The following is a 23,243-nucleotide window of genomic DNA, read 5'->3' on the forward strand; positions in this document are numbered from 1 at the left end:
CAATACAAAAAAACACACAAAAAAAACACTATAAGCAAGTCAACTGACCTCAGAGTCTCCAGTTTACAGTTTGGACTCTCCAGTCCAGCACACAGCTGCTTCACTCCTGAATCATGCAGCCTGTTGTCACTCAGGTCCAGCTCTCTCAGATGGGAGGGGCTGGACTTCAGAGCTGAGGCCACGACTTCACAGTGAGTCTCTGAGATTCCACATGAAGTAAATCTGACATGACACAAATATTACAAAGTATGTTATTGTCAAAGAGGACACTTCATATTTACTTCATGCATTTGATAAAAAAAAAGTTTGACATATTCTGTTTTAATAGTGAAAATAATTAAGTATAAAAAACAACATGGAGAATTAAAGCTAATTAAAATCCAATATAACTAGAATTTTAATCAAATTTCGAAGAAATATCTCAAAGCTTTCTTGTTTATCACATTCACTAGAATGAGATGAGATCACAGTGACCTTGACCCTTTACCTTTACCAGTTTTTTGGGACTTCAGAAATCTCCTTTGGAAAATAATGCTGATCATATTTTAAACTTTTAAGGCCCAGACACACCAAACTGACTTCAAAGAATTAGTGCCAATGAAGGCCCCCTGCATTATCTGATGTCACCATGTCTTGGCCAAAAAGTTGCACATAAACACACCGCAAAGACTACAGCAGATGGTCAACCAGCACACCAGCAGACAGCAGTCGTCATTCAAAAAGGGTAACCAGATGACCATCTTGACGCTAGTTAGCCAGTTAGCATGTTAATAACACAATCCAACGTTTAAAGAACAGAGCATATTTACTGTGCGTCTCTGAACAATAGCACAAACCATCAAGAAACGTTTCTGCTAAAGAGCTCAATGGATAAAGAAAAATAATCTGACCTTATGGAACAGGTTTGTTTTGGTCTCACTCCCTCTGGACTTTAGCTCTATGTTTACTTTCCTCACTTCCATTTCTCTTCTTGTGCGCTGAGCTGAACTGCCAATCAGAGTGATGTCATTCACCGTCTGGCCCCGCAGTCGCCAATTCAACACTCTAAATTGGCTGAAAAAAGCTGACTAGTGCTGGTGAGGGCCAACAGTAAAGAACACACCGCACCAACTTGGGTGATGGACACTCACTGATGACCCAACACTGACCGACAGCAAACCATCAACTTGGTGTGTCAGAACCCTTAAGGGTATCGTAAAGAAACTCAGGCATTATCTGCATGTCTAATCATATAAAACACCTTGCAGAATCTGTTTATGGAGTAATAACTTTACTGCTTTCATATATAACCATAAAATACTATGATACTGTGATGAAATGCTGCTGTGATAAAACATAAACAACAACCTTTGAAGTTCATTATTTGTTTTATCAGGTTCACATGGTGCCTCCATCATAAAGGTTAAAAACTGTTAACTGTAACAATTATTAGAAATAAATAGATAAAACATGTTCATTAACTCAACAGCTATAAACACAACCAACTGAAACATCTACACAGCATCACAGCATTTGAAACAGCTCAAGAACATCTGTGACAAAATACATCAGATATGACATTTTAACATTTTATGAGTAAAAAGAATTTCATAGTGCGTCTATTTGAAAAATTAAACTGGTAATCTACAAGATTTATGATGTTAATCACATCTGGACTTACCGAACCTTTCTGCAGTTCCTCACAGCTGGAATCAGTCTCAGTCGTCCCTCTTGTGTCGTGTTGTATTTCTCCAGGTCCAACTCATCCAGAACCTCCTCTGACATCTGCAGCATGTAGGCCAGAGCTGAGCAGTGGATCACAGAGAGTTCCTTCTCTGATCTATTCTCTGACCTCAGGAACTCTTGGATCTCCTGATGCACTGAGTGGTCGTTTATCTCCAGCAGACAGTGGAAGATGTTGATGCTTCTGTCAGGAGAGATATTATACAGGTTCATCTCCTTCAGGTTGTTGATGGCTCTCTGAATGATTTCTGAACTGTTGTTTGTTCGACCCAAAAGGTCTCCTAATAGTCTCTGGTTGGACTCCAGAGAGAGGCCATGAAGGAAGCGGACAAACAGATCCAGGTGACCATTTTCACTTTGGAGGGATTTCTCCATGGCTCTCTTTAAGAAGACATCCAGGGATGTGTAATTAATCCGGTCTCTCCCCAGGAAGTCCTCCAGTACCTTTGTGTTCTTGTTGGTAAAACAGTGGAACAGGTAGACTGCAGCCAGAAACTCCTGAATGCTCAGATGAACAAAGCAGTAGACTGTTTTGTGGAAGAGCACACTCTCTTTTTTGAAGATCTCTGTACAAACTCCTGAGTACACCGAGGCCTCTGTGACATCAAGACCACACTCCTCCAGGTCTTCCTGGTAGAACATGATGTTTCCTTTGTTCAGATGTTTAAACGCCAGCCTCCCCAGCTTCAGAAGAACTTCCCTGCCATGTCCCTCATCATACTTCTGCTTCATCCTCTTTGTCTGAACCAGCAGAAAGTGTGAGTACAGGTCAGTCAGGGTCTTGGGAAGCTCTCTTCTCTGCTCTGTAGTCAACATGTCATCCAGAACTGTAGCAGTGATCCAGCAGAAGACTGGGATTAGACACATGATGTGGAGGCTCCTGGATGTCTTGATGTGTGAAAGGATTCGGCTGGACCGCTGTTTATCACTGACTCTCCTCCTGAAGTACACCTCCTTCTGGGTGTCAGTGAAGCCTCGTACTTCTGTTACCCTGTCAACGTATGCAGGAGGGATCCGATAGGCTGCTGCAGGTCGGGATGTTATCCAGATGAGAGCCGGGGGAAGCAGATTCCCTTTAATGAGGTTTGTCAACAGCACATTGACTGATGACTTCTTTGTGACATCTGTCACAACATTCTTGCTCTTGAAATCCAGAGACAGTCTGCTTTCATCCAGGCCATCAAAGATGAACAGAACTTTACAGACAGCGAGCTCCTCTGCTGTGACCTTCTGTAATGTTGGATGGAAAACAAGGAGCAGAGTGAGAAGACTGTGCCTCTCATCTTTGATCAAGTTCAGCTCCCTGAACGAAAGCATTATCACCAGACTGATATCTTGGTTTTCCAAACCCTCTGCCCAGTCCAGAGTGAACTTCTGCACTGTGAAGGTTTTTCCAACGCCAGCAACACCATTTGTCAGAACGACTCTGATGTGTTTCTGTTGGTCAGGTAAGGCTTTAAAGATGTCATGACACTTGATTGGAGTTTCATGGAGGGTCTTCATCTTAGAAGCTCTCTCAAGCTGCTTCACCTCATGTTGGGTATTGACCTCTTCACTCTGTCCCTCTGTGATGTAGAGCTCAGTGTAGATCCTGTTGAGGAGGGTTTCACTTTCTCTTTCATCAGTTCCTTCAGTCACACGTTCACATCTCCTCTTCAGACTGACCTTATGTCCATCCAAAACCTCCTGCAGACCACTGTCTGCTGAAAGAAAAGGAAAAATGTGAGACTAAAGAAATAGATTTAAAGTCTGATGATTATTTTTATGACCAACATTAACAAGTAACACAAAAAAAGAAAAATAAACAAAAATTTTAATGTTGTAATGATGTTTTTATACAAATCTTTAAAGCAGAACACGTAAGTTAAGAATTACATCATCTTATTTCCATCATCCTGAAAGGTTCAATCAATACCTATAAACATGAGCTCCTCTCTCTCAAAGCCAGAAACTGAAGAAATAAGTGTTTCCTTAATACAGGCTTGACCTCATAACAGATCTCCAATTAATGTATGAAAATTGGTTATCGTAAAAAAGATTAATAATTATTAATAATAATTGTTAATTATGTTAAATAATGTGACTTAATTTACATTAAATCACCTTGTGGGGCACCATTCCTGAAAAGGGAAAAATGACAGCCAGTTAATGATATCAGTGTCATAGAGTTCACTGAACCTTCAATTTGGAATTCTGAGTAATAATTTTATTAATAACCATAACCAAAGTTACCATATTAATAGTAAAGGCTGAGGGATTTTGAAAGCAGAGGTTGACTATTCATTCACTCTTGTGCAATATTAAACATGCAGCAGGTCTGATTCCAAAGGTATTTATTCATAAAGAAAGCAAGGTAAACAAAACACACAAATTCTAACTAACTACAAACTATATACAAGCATGGATCTGTATATCTGTGTGTGTGTGTGTGTGTGTGTGTGTGTGTGTGTGTGTGTGTGTGTGTGTGTGCCAGAGAGTGAGGGAGCTAAAAGGTGTATGTGAAACAAAGGCAGTTTGGCCTACAAAATAAAATGGCTGGTAACACAGAACTACAAGATGGCCAAATCAAAGTTTGCTTCAGTCCGGGGGAGGTTTTGCCTGGCAGCGTGGTCAGTCAGGACAAAGACAAAGGAACAGAAGTGGGGACTCTGAGTCGCCTCTTTGGGTGTAGTTATGTTGAAAGCCAATTTGTGTATGTATGTGTATGAGTATGAGTATGAGTATGAGGTATGTGTTGCAAAAGGGTCTGGGTTAGTACAGACGATGGTAAGTTGTATGCAAGACTCTGTGTAAAGCATTAGCAAACTAACATCACTTAGCTTTGGTGAAGCCAACTAGCCAATGACCTAACTACAACAAAAATCACAACAACTCACTGAACAGCATTAAATCACAATTGACAGAATTAAACAGTCTTTCTTAACCTGTACAACTGTAATAATGCTATTCCCAGTTGTTATATTACCAATGCTTTAATGTGTGGAAGACAGAGATGCTGTGGTATGCTGCTTTTTTTAGTTGGCAATGGAAGGCTGGAAAGAACTGTGATTCCAGGTGCAGTCTTGTTGCGAAGATGCAGATCCGAGGAGACCAGTCGCCCAGTCACTTGCAGAGCTGGAAAAGTAGTTGCAAACCTTGTGTTTGGTACACTAACTTCTCTGGTCATCAGGTTCTCTGTCTGCTGGGAGCAGGCCACATTCAGAGCAAAATTGCAGCTCTTGTTGTGGGCATACTGAGGTGAGAAAATGGGGGAAGAGGCTCACCTGGCATCGATCAGATGCATATCCACTGTCCCCAATACAGACATTTATCCGATTTTTATCCATTTAAGTCCATATTATATTGAAGTCCAAGTGATTCCAACAGTTCCTTCCACTTATGCAGAAAAAGATCAGTCCTTCCATCAATACAATGTGCTATTTTTTCCAGAGTCACAACCTCAGAGACCAAAGATTTCCACACAGAAACAGAAGGAGGGCCGTACCCGTCCCACCACTTTCTTATGTTGTTTAGGAGAATCAGGGATATGTAAAAATGGATAAAAATGGATTTGCTGACACCTGTTGACATGTTGTTGAACTTATATTTGCGCATACTGCTCTCCAGAACAACTGAATTTTGTTGCATTCCCACAGGTGTAACCTAGTGCCTATGTGAGTTTTACATTTGGGATAATTTGGTGAACTTACAGTTTTATACTTACCATAAATATGATATATGTGTGATATATATACACTATGTAGGATATTGTATTGTAACTCTTTATATCCACTGCAGATTGAGATTCTGGAAGGCAACCATAGGATCTCATCCCACACATCATTATCTTTAACACATTTGAGCAAGGTGCACCAAGACTCAAGACTTTAATACTGTCTTTAACCAAGCAAGATTGTCCAAGTTCAATTTTAATATTTCAGAATATGGAAAGAATGATTGCCTGCACACTGACTTGTGTAACCCAGTAGAAACAATTCCTTATTTAATTTAAAAGAATTTAATTTAAGATTTATAAATACTTTTATATCCCTACTACTTCTGGTTCATCAAACTATGTTTATTTGAAGTTAATTGGTTGATTTATGTGCTTGTCAAGATTATTTAATTGTTATTGGCCAAATCACACAGCAATGCAATGCTATAGGAGGGAGGAAGCAAGCCCCACCCTCTTACAGGTAGCAGTATAGTTAATTACACACACTGGAGCAGCAAGAGGAGCACATGGGAATGAGTGAGGGATGAGAAGTAAATCCCTGTCAGTTGTTGCACATTAAGTTGGATATACCTGTTTTTAAAAGGTGCATAAGTGATATCGGGAGGTGATTGAGATGACCCGAAGCCTGTTGATGTGGGTTAAATGTACACGAACCGTCATGGTGAGTCACTTTCAGCTAAGCTAATGTAGCTAATGGCGGTAAACCTGTATCACTTTGCCATGCTGTGTACTTGTGTAGCTAATAGTGGTAGCTTGTGTAACTAATGGCGGTAGCTTATATCGCTTCGCCATGCTGTGTACTTGTGTAGCTAATGGCCGTAGCCTGTATCGCTTTGCCATGTTGTGTACTTGTATAGCTAGTGGTGGTAGCCTGTATCGCTTTGTCATGCTGCGTGTATGTGTTTCTGCTTGCTAGCTAATGTGCTACATGCAAAATACGATAGCTACTGCTGTGACATATAAAAAGCTTTATTTTTCATAAAAGGGCGCATATGTCAATGTTAATATGAGGAAAAAGTGTGAACCAAAGCTTTATTGTTTACTTTGCAATTAATTTGGTATTTCTGAGTACAGTTAATACCATTGTTATTCTGTAAAACAAGGTTGGTTAAAATAGTGTTTATTAAGAGTGTAACAAAAAAAGGTTAAAGTATGTGAAGATAAAAACTATAACCTTTATGCAGGTTTTAATATGTACGATTTCATATTGAATTGTATTTCAGTTCATGATATAAGAATTCATGGTTTAAAATGTTTAATCATAATTTCATGGTTAAAAAGCTAAAACCAATTCATATTTCATTTAATGTGATTTAAAAACAGTCCATAAAATGATGTGATTTGAAGATATGATCACAGAACAATAAGATAAAGATTGATTGTATCTATTGTTTCCTGAGAAATTGGATTTAATCTGAGATATGGTCATAAGTGATTGAAATGTTCTGACTGTAAACAATAAGGGTTTTATATTGTTATGCAGGCTAGGTTTTTCATGCTACAGGGAACTTCCTTGGATTCTGGAAACTGGATTTTCTTCCTGACGAGGGAGATGGCGAGCCACTGGGAAAACTGATTGCTTCATTCATCAGAGAGGATTTGACATGACCTCAACCTGATATTGACTTGTTACAGATAGGGTGCACCCAGAAGAACAAAAGACACTTGTTGGAACTTGAATAAACTCTTGACTACAAGACAATTGAAACTTAAAGGACCCACTGACAAAACTATGTGACCTGACTGAAAGAAACTGCGCAGAGCCAACAAACTGTTTCAAGGATTGCCACAAGGAAACTGAATTGAACTGAGTTGAAAGCTGAACTTTATTACCTCTTAATATTTACTTAATATAACTTATCACTGACTGAGTTATACTCAGGTTATTGGGTTCATAAGAGGGACTTGACTGTGTTTTCTTTTCATAGAGATGCCGGCAGATAAGTTGTAAACTGTTTATTTTTTTATTTTCTCTACAAGGTATATAAATTCAAGGTGTTCAACGTAAGTCATCCCTGGGTCTGTTTCTCTCCTTTCTGACTACTACACAGCACAGCATTTACTTCCCTGAACCTACACTCTGGTCCACTATTCAGCTTACTAATCTAAGCTTACTTTTGGTCCTCAACCATTACAGGCAGGTTAGTAGAGCATGGTTACACTTGCACTTACACAGCAATGGTTTTTAATGAAGCAACGTTTCGGTCCTCTGGACCTTTATCAAGCATGAAGCAGTAGTCAAAATGACTTACTTAAATAGAGGAAGTAGGTCAGAGTTGACCAATCACAGTTTAATATGTGTCATTATTTCAGAATAAAATTTAGATATAAAGTACTTTTGCCCCTTGTGATCCAGAAAAAAATCTTCTCTAGCAAAGTAATTTGAAAATTCCAGCAAGTTGGCTTTCTTATACGCATAATGCCTGACCTGCAAGTATTTGTAGAAATCTTTATTGCATATATTGTACTGAGCTTTCAGAGACTCAAATATTTTAAATCTATCTTTCTCAAGGAGGTCATACACTCTAGTTTTACCTAAAGTAAAAAAAATGGTCCTGGTCCTTGTGCTGAATGGTAGGGGTTAATGTCTTTAGAACATTACGTGTTTCAGAGTTTCTGAACATTTTTTCTTAATGTTTTTTTTGTCCAGGGGTTAATATTTTCTGTGTAAACCTGATTAATATGGGGGGTGACTTTCATTCTGAAATACTTAAATCCCGCTGGAGCCCAATGAAAATGCTTGACATAGGCTGGTTCATTATTTCCACTGTTGTCCAAGGTCAGTATTTCTGATTTATCAAAATAAATTGACTTTACATCCAGATATCAGCCCAAATTCTGTGATACACTCAGTTAAAACTGGTAATGATTTTGTGGGTTCATTTAACATCAAAAGGATATCATCAGCGTATAATAAAACCTTATGTTGTTTTGTACTAATTGTTAGGCCCTGAATATTTGGGTTTTTTTCTCTAATAGCCATAGCTAAGGGTTCTGTAGCCAGTGCAAATAGCATAGGAGACTGTGGGCTTCCTTGAGTCATGCCTCTTGTTAGTTTAAAGGGAGCAGATAACAAACTATTTGTTATAACTGAGGCTGTAGGTGCTTTATATAAGAGATTAATTCACCCCAGAAAATTTGACACGAAACCAAATCTCCTTATAACCTCAAGCATATATTCTCATTTGATTGTATCGAATGCCTTATCAGCATCCATAGAAAGAACTGCACCCAGTTTTTGACAAAAAATAAGATCAAGATTAAGCAAATAATACTAAATAGGCGTCTTGTGTTGTGATAAGAGGTTCGAGCCCTAATAAAACCAGTCTGGTCTGCATCCACAATGGAGGGCATAACAGACTCTAGCCATTATCTAATAATAGATAGCCATTAGATAATATTTTATTGTCCCCTCCGAGAAGGTTAATTGACCTATAGGAAGAACACAGCTCTGGATCCTTATTTTTGTTTACTATTAGTGTTATATTGGCCCTATACATGGATTCTAGAAGTTCAGACTCTTGAAATGATTTATTAAAACCCCTCAACTAGAGGTTATCAATTTTCCCCTTCATCACTTTATAAAACTTGACTTTGAAGCCACCCTCTCTTGGACATTTCCCTGAGTAAAGCGAAGAAAAGAGCTTTATCCACTTTTAACTGGGCAACAGGGAACTCTAGTAAGTTTGCTTGATCCTCTGACATCTGTGGAAAAGTTAGGATATTTAAAAAGCAACCTTTCCCGAGCCTCTCCAGTTCAATCTCTGAACTATATAAAGTATCATAGAATCCTTTAAAGCACTTACTAAACTTACGATTATTTATTTGCCTTTGGTTATTCTTATCCTGTATATCGAAGATGAGGACTATACAGGGGCATTCCTTGCCAGCCATGCTAAAAAATGATTTGTTTTTTTGGCCAATTCAAATATTCTTTGTTTAGCAAATAATGCCTTTTCTGCTTTCCTAGTTATTAAATTATGCAGTGCTGTTCTTGTTGATTTGAGTGCAATTAGGGTCGCTTCTAATTTTGTTGTATAGTAGCTCTCCTCTAATTGTTTTAGTATATTTTCAATTTCAAGTTGCTTTGCGGCTTGCTCTCTTTCAGGTGGACCTGCTATGCCCTTCCCCCATTTTCACACCCCTGCATGCCCACAGCAGGAGCAGAACCTGGAGACCAGTGAAGTTAGTTTGGCAAACACAAGGTTTGCAACTAACTTCCCAGAAACTAGGAGAACCAAGTTGAGTTAGCAACCCAACATCTAATTCTGCAAAGACACAGAGCGACTGGCCTCCTCAGATCTGCACCTTCGGAACAAGGACACAGCAAAGACTGCTTCTGGAACCACAGCTCTTTCCAGCCTTCCACTGCTGGCTAACAAAAGCAGCACACCACAAAGCAGCTCTTCCCTCCATTCATTCAAGGATTGGTAATGTAACAACTGGGCATACCATCACTGCAGTTGTACAGGCTGAGGAAGACTATTTAAATCAGTCAGTTGTGATTTATGCTGTTTATTGAGTTATTGTTGTGAGTTTTGCATGCAACTCAACATCCTCTGTACTAACCCACACCCTTTGCAACACATATCATAAACACATATGTGTTAATTTGCTTTGCTTTAATGATGACAAAATACATTTGGAATCATATAAGTCGCCCTCAGTAATCATGCGGGTGTAGTCGATATCAGCTAATTGACTTAATAAAGATGCACAAAAGGCTTCATCTTGGGCATTAGGGGCATAGACATTTCCTAACAAAATATTTCCACCATATAGCACCCCTTTCACTAGAACTTATCTTCCTTCGGTGCCTTTACAGCAAGCTGTTAAAGTAAATGGAAGGTTTTTACGAATTAGGATAATCACATCCCTTTTATTTGTTGAGTGTGATGGGAAGAAAACCTGACCAACCCATTCCCCACAATATTTTTTTGTGTTCTACATCATTTGAATGTATGTCCTGTACAAAAGCTGAATGGATCTTGTGTTTTTTTATGACAGTTCAGGACATATTTCCTCTTATCACATTATTAGAACCCTGGGTATTCAGTGTACATATTCTAATGGTCATTGACAACAAGTTGTGTTATGAAGTGTGTGCAATGTATAAATTTAGCCATGAAACATACGGTGGACTGGTCTGTAGCTACAAATGTAAAATTGACTCTGATGAACACAGAAATGTGTTCCAAGCAAGAACAGAACAAAAAGCTTGGAGCCACTAAAAACTTAAACACAGGGAAAAAAAAATGTTGAAGAAAAACCTAAAAGATAATAAAATCTAACCTTGCCTAGTTGTACTCCTTGTAACAAACAACAGCTGTAGGGGATCAAAATCACAAGCACAAATTGCAGCCATGTAAATACTGTAGTGTATATTCAGTTATATGACAATAAAATGAGATAGGGAGAGCCCCACTGTGCCCTCATTTCACGTTATTCTATATCTAGCAGTCATACCTTATGCATTCCCAGACTATCTACCCTCAAGGTTTATTTTGTCATGGCAGTTTATTGATGTAGTCATTAATTTCTTCCATAGTCGAGAAGAAAGAGCTGGTACCATTGGGATGAAAGATTCTGATTACAGCAAGAGTACGGAATGCCAGCTTCTCTCAGTAATTTGTGGGCGTTTGCCAACTCCTTTCTCTTTCTCACAACCCCCATGGAGAAATCCTGATGAAAAGACACGTTTGCACCATCAATATTTATTGTGCCTCCTTTTCTTGCCACGTAGATGATTCTCTCTTTGTCGGCGTAGCTGTGCACCCTCACCAGAACAGTTTTCGGACCCTCCTTACTGGTGTGTCTCATCGGGCTGTGTGGTGGGCTCTCTCTATCTTAATTCGCACCTTTTGCATATTCAGGACATCTAGTATCAGCTATTCAAAGAAATCAACAGGTGTTTTGCTCTTCACACCTTCTTTAAGCCCGACAAGCCTCATGTTCTGCCTTTGAACTTGGTTTTCCAATCTCTTCAGGCGATCTAATGCTTTCTTTAGCGAGGCATTCAGAGCTCCCATCTGGGGTGTAGTTGTAGCTGAGTGATCCTCTAAGTCTGAAACCCACTGCTCTACTGTCCTCATCCTCTCGATGAGGCTGTCAAGTTTCTCCGAGACTTCACTAACTGGTCTAATTTTGCACGCAAACTTAGCATCCAGCATCTTCTCTATGTTAGCAGTAACACTCAACAGTTAATTTGTCTTGGTGTTTATTCACCTCTTTGCTGTCAGCAGGGTTAGTCCCATACACCGCATCACCCTCCAGGTCACGCTCATTGTCTTGGCTAGCATGGGCAGCATTAGCATTGCTTTTACCTCCCGTTTTATGTGTAAAAAAGTGCCAAAAAGTTGTTGAAAGACATTATGGGTATAATGTACAGCGGGGGTGGTTTTCCACTGGCAGAAAATGTATTAAAAGGGGAAAAGCATTGTAATCCAGCTGGGAGCTGAATGTTTATGTCTGCTCTGTTCGGCGCATCACATGATCCTTTTTTGTTACTTTTGAAAGTTTTGGTTTAATGTATCATCATGCTGTAGCCCTTCTGCTATCTGTATGTTGGGACTTATCTCCTCCAAACACACACACACACACACACACACACACACACAGTGAGGTCAGAGAACAGCAGACAGACCGCGGTGCAGATGAAGTAAAGATAACGCAAAGATAAATCTAGTTGATGACAACTACACTTGTTACTGTAAGTGCAATAAAACTTCTGGCAGTAAAAAGCCAATCCTTTATCAATACACGTGTTCAGCACATAGACAATGATATTTCAAGCTGCTCTGACTGCAGAGGGAGGAACACAGAGGACAAGATGATCAGGGATGACTGATAGTGACTGATGCATGTGTTCTTCATTCTTTAATAGTGTGACGTAACGTAACGAGTTTAAAGGTTTTTACTGTTGTAAACTTGACTGTTGCCACCATAGACTGTATAAAAGTACGTCCTTTTAATTTTCCTAAACACTTGACCTCAATGGAAACTTCATTGCGTAAGATAGTGAGTTATTGCTAACAGTTATTGCCACGTGTTATGATTCTGCGCATTCACAGCTTTTTTAAATCTGTTTCTGTGTCATGTGATGTTCCTTGGTCAGTTATATGACTAAAATTATAGGGTTTTTTTCAAATGTGAAATGATAAACATTGCTACTTTACCTACATTAATTTGCATTTGCCTAGAAGTTGTCATTACGAAAAGCTAAAAAAAAAAGAAAAAAGAAAAAGTTTTTAATATGCTGCTCGCTGCTGAAAATGTCTGACCCACTGACCTGTGATAGTGTATAAACTCTGGAGGTGCTTCACAGACAATTAATGGGAAGCAGATTGTATGGACCCACAGAATATTTGTTGTCTTTTTTTTATTCCCAAATGATATACCGAAAACAATCCCAAGGGTGCTCTGTGTCAATTAGAACATCTTTCACCATTCATTGTCTGTGGAGCAGCTCCAGACTTTATACCCTATGACATCACAAACTAGGGTTTAAGCACTCTAGCTTCTGGATTTGAAAAATAGTTTATTTTTACCAATAATTTTTGGTTGTTTCAGACCATGGCAGTAAATACATTTTGAAAATGGGCATAGTTCCCCTTCAATCTCTGTGCTGAACAACACAAAAAAACCAAGAAGAATCATGTTTTTCAACATGATGACATCAGCAGACACATGTATAGTCTTACTGTGTACAGTGCTGGTCTTACTAGCTGTCTGCAGTCCAGCTCTTGTTCTGGATCTTTCTCTACACTGGGGACAGGAGGAGTCTCCTGATGAAGCAGACTGGTCCCAGTATGAGGTGATGCACTGTCTGCAGAACACGTGTCCACAGCTGGTAGAGATGGTATCCTTCAAGACGTCCTGACACAAAGCACAGCAGGACAACTGCTCCTCTACAAAAACATGACTCTTCTTCTTCTCTCTGTGGAGATGAACACATTCAGTACATCTTGTCTGGCTGAAAATGATTTGTTTTATTCACACACTCAATCACAGGCAGTTCAACTATCTCATGGTGGAGCGTCATGAAAATCTCATGAGTAATGCTGTGCTCCACTGTGAGACGTCTTTCAAAAGGCAAAAAGCACCCTCATTTTTTAACAGTCTCTTACTTTGCATTTGAGGGCCCAGGTTGATTACTGAACTTTAGAGGCTCGTGTCTTGACCAGTCACTCTTCATAGACAGACAGCTGGATATTGGAGACTCTGCTCTCTGTCTGTGGAAACAACAAATGTTTTACACATATTTCTAGTCCTTGTGAAGACCAGAGGTAACATTACAACAAGTCCTACAACTCATATGAGAGAGTTACTGCCCCAAGCGAAGGAGTTCAAGTAATTCTGAGTCTTGTTCACCGATGGGGGTAAAATGGAGAACAGTTGGGTGAAAGTCTAGAGTTTATCTCCCACCCTCCCTTTGAGGACTTTCTTGGTCATTATACTATGGTAGCTGCCTGCAGCGTCAGAAACAGCCGCTACCTGGTGCATCTCATACTGCAGCAAAGGGTGCCTCTGTGCCTTGGTGTCTGCCGCTGAGGTCCACTAACAAAGTGGCAGTATTTGACGAATTGGGAGTGAGAAGCTGTTGTCCACCTGCATTTTCTTTCACAGTGATGTTCAGGAGGAAATCTGTGCCACGATATTATGCCACCCCTCTCCCATCTATTTGTACATGTATTACCACACAAGACAACACCATGGTTACAGTGATTATCTTGTGTCTTTATGTACCGACCAGGTTCAAACAGTATCACCGTTGGCGCTGCCTGTGTTTTACCCACCAGCAACTATGTGTCACCTATACCTGAACACCCTTGTAAGTATACAGGTAATTTAGTTTTCCTTCTTATTTATTCTTTCAGTGCTACTCTTATATATTTTGTTCTATTTAAAAGCATATTTTATTGTTATTTTCTGTTTTCAGTTGATAACCAAATTTAAAGGCCAAATAATTTGATCAGGACATCCTTGATGACTGAATAAATCAATACCTCATGTAATTGTAAAAACAGTGTTGTGGTGTAGATTGTCAGAAAATAATAAAAACAGAATAGTCTTCAGGTCAGTTTACAGTCGAAACCATCTCTTACCTTGCATTTGAGGGTCCAGGTTCATTACTGAACTTTAGAGGCTCATGTCTTGACCAGTCACTCTTCATAGACAGGCAGCTGGATATTGGAGACTCTGCTCTCTGTCTGTGGAAACAACAAATATTTTACACATATTTCTAGTCCTCGTGAAGACCAGAGGTAACATTACAACAAGTCCTACAACTCATATGAGAGAGTTACTGCCCCAAGCGAAGGGGTTCAAGTATTTCTGAGTCTTGTTCACCAACAGGGGTAAAATGGAGCGTGAGATGGACAGGTGGTTTGGTGTGGTGTGCAGTGATGTAGGTGCATCACTAGACTGTTGTGGTGAAGGGAGCTGAGCCTTTAGGCAAAGCTCTCAATTTACTGGTCCATCTATGCCCCAACCCTCACCTATGGTCATGAACTGTGGGTTGGCACTTAAAAGCATTCTTAAGTGTAACTAGTCCATACCCATTGAGTACAGCATACCATACCATGACTTAGTCATACCAAAAATTAGAAAAACAAACCCAAAACATTTGGCCACACGGGGAGCCACAGCGATTGGTCGTATTTTAGCCATTTTGAAGCATTTTTCTGTTGTTATAGCGCCACCCAGTTGCCAGTTAGAGTTAAATTTCTCCAGTCACCTTGAGGCGTCCTGTTCTACATATCTACCAAGTTTAGTAAAAATCGATATGGCACTTAGGCCTAGATAAGAAATTAGCTCTCTAGCACCCCCATTTTGTTTGATGGGGTCATTAATGGAGGGGTCCCCTCAGATTATGTGTGGTCATATGCTTACAAAGTTGCGTGGTGATCGGTGAAACCCTTGAGATGTTATACACCTTTATGTGATGAGCCACGCCCTCCACAATATTCATTGCCTTATAGAAGCTCAGTTTTAGTAAGTTTTCCAACTTTTGCCAAGAGGGAACTTTAGATATTGGTCCCTAGATTATGTTCACCCAGTTTCATGCAGATCGGTCAAACTTCCCAGAAAGAGATCGATTTTAAGTGTTTTTCAAGAAATTCAAAATGGCGGAAAATCTATATAACTGGAAGTTATGGGTTCTTGAGGTAAATTTGTTCCGCATGAGGAGAGGCATCTCTGTGCAAAGTTTCATGTCTCTACGACATACGGGGCATGAGATATGCCCATTCAAAGTTTGCAATTTCAATCGGTTGCTATAGCGCCCCCCTTTAGCCAATTGATGTAATATTGCTTCATTCGCATCCTCCCATGACCCTCTACCACTGTGCCAAATTTCACATGGATTGACCAAGTCAGTGAGGAGAAAAACGTGGAACAGACACACACACCCACACGCACACACACACACACACACACACACACACACAGTTTTCGTCATTATATAGTAAGATTCTTCCTGCTCATTCTGCTGTGAGTTAACCATGTCATTAACCAGTTAAACATGATGGATATAAAAAGAGTTGGGAACTAAATGTGGAATTATGAAATCATAGTCCCCTGAAGTAACAGAACAGAACAGTTGGCCCCTGATTGAAAGTCTGGAGTTTATCTCCCACCCTCCCTTTGAGGACTTTCTTGGTCATTATACTACGGTAGCTGCCTGCAGCGTCAGAAACAGCCGCTGCCTGGTGCATCTCATACTGCAGCAAAGGGTGCCTCTGTGCCTTGGTGTCTGTCGCCAAGGTCCACTAACAAAGTGGCAGTATTTGACGAATTGGGAGTGAGAAGCTGTTGTCCACCTGTATTTTCTTTCACAGTGATGTTCAGGAGGAAATCTGTGCCATGATATTATGCCACCCCTCTCCCATCTATTTGTACGTATTACCACACAAGACAGCACCATGGTTACAGTGATTATCGTGTATGTTTCTTATGTACCAACCAGGTTCAAACAGTATCACCGTTGGCGCTGCCTGTGTTTTACCCACCAGCAACTACGTGTCTCCTATATCTGAACACCCTTTTAAGTATACAGGTAATTTAGTTTTCCTTCTTATTTATTCTTTCAGTGCTACTCCTATATACTTTGTTCTATTTAAAATCATATTTTATTGTTATTTTCTGTTTTCAGTTGATAACCAAATTTAAAGGGCAAATAACTTGATCAGGACATCCTTGATGACTGAATAAATCAATACCTCATGCAATTGTAAAAACAGTGTTGTGGTGTAGATTATCAGAAAATAATAAAAACAGAATAGTCTTCAGGTCAGTTTACAGTCAAAACATTCTCTTACCTTGCATTTGAGGGCCCAGGTTCATTACTGAACTTTAGAGGCTCATGTCTTGACCAGTCACTTTTCATAGACAGGCAGCTGGATATTGGAGACTCTGCTCTCTGTCTGTGGAAACAACAAATATTTTACACATATTTCTAGTCCTCGTGAAGACCAGAGGTAACATTACAACAAGTCCTACAACTCATATGAGAGTTACTGCAAGCGAAGGAGTTCAAGTATTTCTGAGTCTTGTTCACCAACAAGGGTAAAATGGAGCGTGAGATGGACAGGTGGTTTGGTGTGGTGTGCAGTGATGCAGGTGCAGCACTAGACTGTTGTGGTGAAGGGAGATGAGCCTTTAGGCAAAGCTCTCAATTTACTGGTCCATCTATGCCCCAACCTTCACCTATGGTCATGAACTATGGGTTGGCACTTAAAAGCATTCTTAAGTTTAACTCTTCCTGCTCGTCATGCTTTTCCATTCTGCTGTGAGTTAACCATGTCATTAACCAGTTAAACATGATGGATATAAAAAGAGTTGGGAAATAAATGTAGAATTATGAAATCATAGTCCCCTGAAGTAACAGAACAGAACAGTTGGCCCCTGATTGAAAGTCTGGAGTTTATCTCCCACCCTCCCTTTGAGGACTTTCTTGGTCATTATACTACGGTAGCTGCCTGCAGCGTCAGAAACAGCCGCTGCCTGGTGCATCTCATACTGCAGCAAAGGGTGCCTCTGTGCCTTGGTGTCTGTCGCCAAGGTCCACTAACAAAGTGGCAGTATTTGACGAATTGGGAGTGAGAAGCTGTTGTCCACCTGTATTTTCTTTCACAGTGATGTTCAGGAGGAAATCTGTGCCATGATATTATGCCACCCCTCTCCCATCTATTTGTACGTATTACCACACAAGACAGCACCATGGTTACAGTGATTATCGTGTATGTTTCTTATGTACCAACCAGGTTCAAACAGTATCACCGTTGGCGCTGCCTGTGTTTTACCCACCAGCAACTACGTGTCTCCTATATCTGAACACCCTTTTAAGTATACAGGTAATTTAGTTTTCCTTCTTATTTATTCTTTCAGTGCTACTCCTATATACTTTGTTCTATTTAAAATCATATTTTATTGTTATTTTCTGTTTTCAGTTGATAACCAAATTTAAAGGGCAAATAACTTGATCAGGACATCCTTGATGACTGAATAAATCAATACCTCATGCAATTGTAAAAACAGTGTTGTGGTGTAGATTATCAGAAAATAATAAAAACAGAATAGTCTTCAGGTCAGTTTACAGTCAAAACATTCTCTTACCTTGCATTTGAGGGCCCAGGTTCATTACTGAACTTTAGAGGCTCGTGTCTTGACCAGTCACTCTTCATAGACAGGCAGCTGGATATTGGAGACTCTGCTCTCTGTCTGTGGAAACAACAAATATTTTACACATATTTCTAGTCCTTGTGAAGACCAGAGGTAACATTACAACAAGTCCTACAACTCATATGAGAGAGTTACTGCCCCAAGCGAAGGGGTTCAAGTATTTCTGAGTCTTGTTCACCAACGGGGGTAAAATGGAGCATGAGATGGACAGGTGGTTTGGTGTGGTGTGCAGTTATGCAGGTGCAGCACTAGACTGTTGTGGTGAAGGGAGATGAGCCTTTAGGCAAAGCTCTCAATTTACTGGTCCATCTATGCCCCAACCCTCACCTATGGTCATGAACTGTGGGTTGGCACTTAAAAGCATTCTTAAGTGTAACTAGTCCATACCCATTGAGTACAGCATACCATACCATGACTTAGTCATACCAAAAATTAGAGAAACAAACCCAAAACATTCGGCCACACGGGGAGCCACAGCGATTGGTCATATTTTAGCCATTTTGAAGCATTTTTCTGTTGTTATAGCGCCACCCAGTTGCCAGTTAGAGTTAAATTTCTCCAGTCACCTTGAGGCGTCCTGTTCTACACATCTACCAAGTTTAGTAAAACAGAGATATGGCAGTTAGGCCCAGATAAGAAATTAGCTCTCTAGCACCCCCATTTTGTTTGATGGGGTCAATAATGGAGGGGTCCCCTCAGATTATGTGTGGTCATATGCTTACAAAGTTGTGTGGTGATTGGTGAAACCTTTGAGATGTTATACACCTTTATGTGATGGGCCACGCCCTCCGCAATATTCATTGCCTTATAGAAGCTCAGTTTTAGTAAGTTTTCCAACTTTTGCCAAGAGGGAACTTTAGATATTGGTCCCTAGATTATGTTCACCCAGTTTCATGCAGATTGGTCAAACTTCCTAGGAAGAGATCGATTTTAAGTGTTTTCCAGAAATTCAAAATGGCGGAAAATCTATATAACTGGAAGTTATGGGTTCTTGAGGCAAATGTGTTCCTCATGAGGAGAGACATCTCTGTGCAAAGTTTCATGTCTCTAAGACATACGGGGCATGAGATATGCCCATTCAAAGTTTGCAATTTCAATTGGTTGCTATAGCGCCCCCCTTTGGCCAATTGATGTAATATTGCTTCATTCGCATCCTCCCATGACCCTCTACCACTGTGCCAAATTTCACATGGATTGACCAAGTCAGTGAGGAGAAAAACGTGGAACAGACACACACACACACACACACACACACACACACACACACACACAGAGTTTTCGTCATTATATAGTAAGATTCTTCCTGCTCATTCTGCTGTGAGTTAACCATGTCATTTACCAGTTAAACATGATGGATATAAAAAGAGTTGGGAACTAAATGTAGAATTATGAAATCATAGTCCCCTGAAGTAACAGAACAGAACAGTTGGCCCCTGAGTGAAAGTCTGAGGTTTATCTCCCACCCTCCCTTTGAGGACTTTCTTGGTCATTATACCACGGTAGCTGCCTGCAGCGTCAGAGACAGCCGCTGCCTGGTGCATCTCATACTGCAGCAAAGGGTGCCTCTGTGCCTTGTGTCTGTCGCCAAGGTCCACTAACAAAGTGGCAGTATTTGACGAATTGGGAGTGAGAAGCTGTTGTCCACCTGTATTTTCTTTCACAGTGATGTTCAGGAGGAAATCTGTGCCATGATATTATGCCACCCCTCTCCCATCTATTTGTACGTATTACCACACAAGACAGCACCATGGTTACAGTGATTATCGTGTATGTTTCTTATGTACCAACCAGGTTCAAACAGTATCACCGTTGGCGCTGCCTGTGTTTTACCCACCAGCAACTACGTGTCTCCTATATCTGAACACCCTTTTAAGTATACAGGTAATTTAGTTTTCCTTCTTATTTATTCTTTCAGTGCTACTCCTATATACTTTGTTCTATTTAAAATCATATTTTATTGTTATTTTCTGTTTTCAGTTGATAACCAAATTTAAAGGGCAAATAACTTGATCAGGACATCCTTGATGACTGAATAAATCAATACCTCATGCAATTGTAAAAACAGTGTTGTGGTGTAGATTATCAGAAAATAATAAAAACAGAATAGTCTTCAGGTCAGTTTACAGTCAAAACATTCTCTTACCTTGCATTTGAGGGCCCAGGTTCATTACTGAACTTTAGAGGCTCATGTCTTGACCAGTCACTCTTCATAGACAGGCAGCTGGATATTGGAGACTCTGCTCTCTGTCTGTGGAAACAACAAATATTTTACACATATTTCTAGTCCTCGTGAAGACCAGAGGTAACATTACAACAAGTCCTACAACTCATATGAGAGAGTTACTGCCCCAAGCGAAGGAGTTCAAGTATTTCTGAGTCTTGTTCACCAACAGGGTAAAATGGAGCGTGAGATGGACAGGTGGTTTGGTGTGGTGTGCAGTGATGCAGGTGCAGCACTAGACTGTTGTGGTGAAGGGAGATGAGCCTTTAGGCAAAGCTCTCAATTTACTGGTCCATCTATGCCCCAACCTTCACCTATGGTCATGAACTATGGGTTGGCACTTAAAAGCATTCTTAAGTTTAACTCTTCCTGCTCGTCATGCTTTTCCATTCTGCTGTGAGTTAACCATGTCATTAACCAGTTAAACATGATGGATATAAAAAGAGTTGGGAAATAAATGTAGAATTATGAAATCATAGTCCCCTGAAGTGACAGAACAAAACAGTTGGCCCCTGATTGAAAGTCTGGAGTTTATCTCCCACCCTCCCTTTGAGGACTTTCTTGGTCATTATACTACGGTAGCTGCCTGCAGCGTCAGAAACAGCCGCTGCCTGGTGCATCTCATACTGCAGCAAAGGGTGCCTCTGTGCCTTGGTGTCTGTCGCCAAGGTCCACTAACAAAGCAGCAGTATTTGACGGATTGGTAGTGAGAAGCTGTTGTCCACCTGTATTTTCTTTCACAGTGATGTTCAGGAGGAAATCTGTGCCATGATATTATGCCACCCCTCTCCCATCTATTTGTACGTATTACCACACAAGACAGCACCATGGTTACAGTGATTATCGTGTATGTTTCTTATGTACCAACCAGGTTCAAACAGTATCACCGTTGGCGCTGCCTGTGTTTTACCCACCAGCAACTACGTGTCTCCTATATCTGAACACCCTTTTAAGTATACAGGTAATTTAGTTTTCCTTCTTATTTATTCTTTCAGTGCTACTCCTATATACTTTGTTCTATTTAAAATCATATTTTATTGTTATTTTCTGTTTTCAGTTGATAACCAAATTTAAAGGGCAAATAACTTGATCAGGACATCCTTGATGACTGATTAAATCAATACCTCATGCAATTGTAAAAACAGTGTTGTGGTGTAGATTATCAGAAAATAATAAAAACAGAATAGTCTTCAGGTCAGTTTACAGTCAAAACATTCTCTTACCTTGCATTTGAGGGCCCAGGTTCATTACTGAACTTTAGAGGCTCATGTCTTGACCAGTCACTCTTCATAGACAGGCAGCTGGATATTGGAGACTCTGCTCTCTGTCTGTGGAAACAACAAATATTTTACACATATTTCTAGTCCTCGTGAAGACCAGAGGTAACATTACAACAAGTCCTACAACTCATATGAGAGAGTTACTGCCCCAAGCGAAGGAGTTCAAGTATTTCTGAGTCTTGTTCACCAACAAGGGTAAAATGGAGCGTGAGATGGACAGGTGGTTTGGTGTGGTGTGCAGTGATGCAGGTGCAGCACTAGACTGTTGTGGTGAAGGGAGATGAGCCTTTAGGCAAAGCTCTCAATTTACTGGTCCATCTATGCCCCAACCTTCACCTATGGTCATGAACTGTGGGTTGGCACTTAAAAGCATTCTTAAGTTTAACTCTTCCTGCTCGCCATGCTTTTCCATTCTGCTGTGAGTTAACCATGTCATTAACCAGTTAAACATGATGGATATAAAAAGAGTTGGGAAATAAATGTAGAATTATGAAATCATAGTCCCCTGAAGTGACAGAACAAAACAGTTGGCCCCTGATTGAAAGTCTGGAGTTTATCTCCCACCCTCCCTTCGAGGACTTTCTTGGTCATTATACTACGGTAGCTGCCTGCAGCGTCAGAAACAGCCGCTGCCTGGTGCATCTCATACTGCAGCAAAGGGTGCCTCTGTGCCTTGGTGTCTGTCGCCAAGGTCCACTAACAAAGCGGCAGTATTTGACGGATTGGTAGTGAGAAGCTGTTGTCCACCTGTATTTTCTTTCACAGTGATGTTCAGGAGGAAATCTGTGCCACGATATTCTGCCACCCCTCTCCCATCTATTTGTACGTATTACCACACAAGACAGCACCATGGTTACAGTGATTATCGTGTATGTTTCTTATGTACCAACCAGGTTCAAACAGTATCACCGTTGGTGCTGCCTGTGTTTTGCCCACCAGCAACTACATGTCTCCTACATGTCTCCTTTTCCTTCTTATTTATTCTTTCAGTGCTACTCCTATATACTTTGTTCTATTTAAAATCATATTTTATTGTTATTTTCTGTTTTCAGATGATACTCAAATTTAAAGGGCAAATAACTTGATCAGGACATCCTTGATGACTGAATAAATCAATACCTCATGTAATTGTAAAAACAGTGTTGTGGTGTAGATTATCAGATACTAATAAAAACAGAATAGTCTTCAGGTCAGTTTATAGTAGAAACATTCTCTTACTTTGCATCTGAGGTTCCAGGTTTATTACTGAAGACTGGAGATTTTTTATTACTCTTCAAAGTCAGCTGACAGCTAGACATAGAAGACTTTGATCTGTGCCCCTCTTCCTTCAAATAATCCATCTTCCCAAATCTGAGAGAACTGTAACACACATATAGAAAGAGATAAAGTCAGTAACTTCTTATTCATGGGACATATTGGGTGGGTACTTTTATGACATACAATATGGGAGAGCGGGTCGGCTGGGACACTTTTGTAATTATACAAAATGACTTTCGATTACTCACAGACTACTTGAACAGTAATGAAAAGAATTTGATCTCTGAACAGATAGAGGCATCTGCTAACAATTTATCAGACTTTTCAGAGCCCAACTCTAATGTGAAAGACATTTTTTATTTTTTTA

The 23,243-nt window shown here is 40.1% G+C and overlaps 1 pseudogene; it reads right to left on the reverse strand.

Moving 5' to 3' along the window:
• LOC125895516 (NLR family CARD domain-containing protein 3-like) overlaps nucleotides 1-22,951 on the reverse strand; it is a 33,095-nt pseudogene extending 10,144 nt beyond the window's left edge.
• Nucleotides 22,952-23,243: the final 292 nt, after the last annotated feature.

The sequence above is a fragment of the Epinephelus fuscoguttatus genome, linkage group LG10 (assembly GCF_011397635.1).
Source record: "Epinephelus fuscoguttatus linkage group LG10, E.fuscoguttatus.final_Chr_v1".
Taxonomy (NCBI): Eukaryota; Metazoa; Chordata; class Actinopteri; order Perciformes; family Serranidae; genus Epinephelus; species Epinephelus fuscoguttatus.